The sequence below is a fragment of the Monodon monoceros genome, unplaced genomic scaffold, assembly GCF_005190385.1.
Source record: "Monodon monoceros isolate NGI ecotype Baffin Bay Population unplaced genomic scaffold, NGI_Narwhal_1 Super_Scaffold_12, whole genome shotgun sequence".
Lineage (NCBI taxonomy): Eukaryota > Metazoa > Chordata > Mammalia > Artiodactyla > Monodontidae > Monodon > Monodon monoceros.
In genome coordinates this window covers 21,623,311-21,625,614 of record NW_021703768.1, presented here as the reverse complement: position 1 = coordinate 21,625,614, position 2,304 = coordinate 21,623,311, and positions in this window count along the sequence as shown.

Below are 2,304 nucleotides of genomic sequence, written 5' to 3'. Positions count from 1 at the left end.
TGAAGTCAATCACAACCCATTTCATCATTTTGGTGATGCCACTCGCCCCAATATTATTGACAATAAATAGTGTTATTTTTGACAGTTTTATTTTCTAATATTTTGTTTCCACTATATGGAAAAACAATGCTGATTTTTGTATATTGACTTGGAATTCAGGAACTTTATTGAAATCATGTATTTACTGTTGATTTTTATAATTTAATTGTAGATTATTTTGATTCTGTGGTCACAATTTTTGAAAATAATGATACTTCTATGTAGTTATATGTCTTTGTCAATCCTTTGATTTCTTTTTTTTTTCTTATTGCAAAGACTAAGACTGTGTGTACAGTGTTTAATGCTGGTAAAATTTGTAGATTGTTGAACCCTTATTTGTGCCTGATCTTAAAGGAAAATTTTCAAACTGCTGATAAAATTATGTAATATAGGTCAGTAACTGATACCTTATTACCAGATTAAAAAATATTTCTTTGGGTCTGAATATCCTAAGATTTTTTTTGAAACACAAATAGATGTTAAAAATTATCAATTTTGTCTGCATATATTGATATAATAACATTTATTTTTAATAATATTAATAGGGTGAATACATTGTTTCTTTGTGGTAAGTGCAACTTGTATTTTGAAATTAAAGTAAAATTGGCCATGACTTAGTCACCATTCTGTGTATCATCTGATTAGGTTTGATAATATTTTCTCAGGGATATTTCATCTATTTATCTTTAAGAATTAAAATGCCCTTCACAGGTTGTTGAATCAAGTTTACATTGGCCTTATAAAATGAGATTAATAATATGATTCAGCTAAAAATATTTTCTATTTATATTTGAGTGCTCTCATCTATGGTTTATCCGGTAGTGCTTTGTTTAATTTCAAACATTTGTAGATTTATTCTTAGTTAACTTTTTGCTATTTATTTCTAGCTTAGTTCCATTATGTATAGAGATCACAACTGTATGTTTTAAAACATTTATAATTAGATAATATCTACTATATGGCTGAAGAAAAGTCAGTTAGAGTAACTATTCTGAGTACATTTGTGTACTTTTTAGTTGTGGAGTGCGTTATTCAATATATGTCAATCTAGGTCGTTTGAGTCATCCATCTTTTTATAATTTGTTAATATACTTGCTTTGTGAGTTTTTAAGAGAGGCATGGTAAAAAATCTAACTTTTTTATATGCTTAAATATTTATCTTTTAGTTATTTCAAACATATATATAAATATTTACTATATATATATTAGGACCATGAGCATGCAAAGCTGTTGTATTTCCTAGTGGAATAAACTTTTTTTTCTTTTTTGGAATAAACTTTTGATCATTAAGACACAGCCCATTTTTCCCTCTAGTTAAATTTCTCATTAACATCTTCTTGATCAGGTATTTCAAGAGTTAAACCATCTTTGATTAATGTCCATCAGCTATATTTCTCCATTCTATTAATTTCTCATTTTTCTTATCTTTTAGTAAAGTTGGTCTCTTATAAATTACATATGGTTGGGTCATGTTTTATATTCCCTCAGGAAAGCTTTGTCAATTTAATTGGAGAATTTATTTCATTGAATAGGATGTAATGACTTATGTATCTGAGTAATACTATCTTTTATTTGCCCCACTTGTACCATATTTCTTTTTAATCTTCTTTCTTTTGGATTTTTAAAAATTGCATTTCAGTTCTGTATGATTTTGTAGTTATACATTCTTTTACTTTTCTTAATGAGGTTAATTATAGATTATAACATGCATCTATGAGTTTTTTTAACTTTCTGAAAAATTGAAAGATATTAGAACATCTTAACTGTTTTCCATTCCCTCATTGAATATGCTATTATTGTTTTCTGTTACACCTATCTATATATATGCATATGTTTATATGTGTATACATCTCTGTATATTTGTGTAATGTTATGTAAGTATAATTAAACTCCATAAAGTTTTGACAGTAGTATTCATTTAGAAGTGCCACATCTTAGAGTTTCTATTCCTCTTTATTCCTTCCTGTGTCTCAAAATTTCAATGTTAAATTATTTTTCTTCTGCCTAAAAGTCAACCTTTAAAAATAGTAGTATGAGGGCTTTCCTGGTGGCGCAGTGGTTGGGGGTCTGCCTGCCAATGCAGGGGACGCAGGTTCATGCTCTGGTCCGGGAGGATCCCACGTGCCCTGGAGTGGCTGGGCCCGTGAGCCATGGCTGCTGGGCCTGTGCATCCGGAGCCTGTGCTTCGCGGCGAGAGAGGCCATAGCAGTGAGAGGGCCGCATACTGGAAAAAAAAAAAAAAAATATATATATATATATATATAC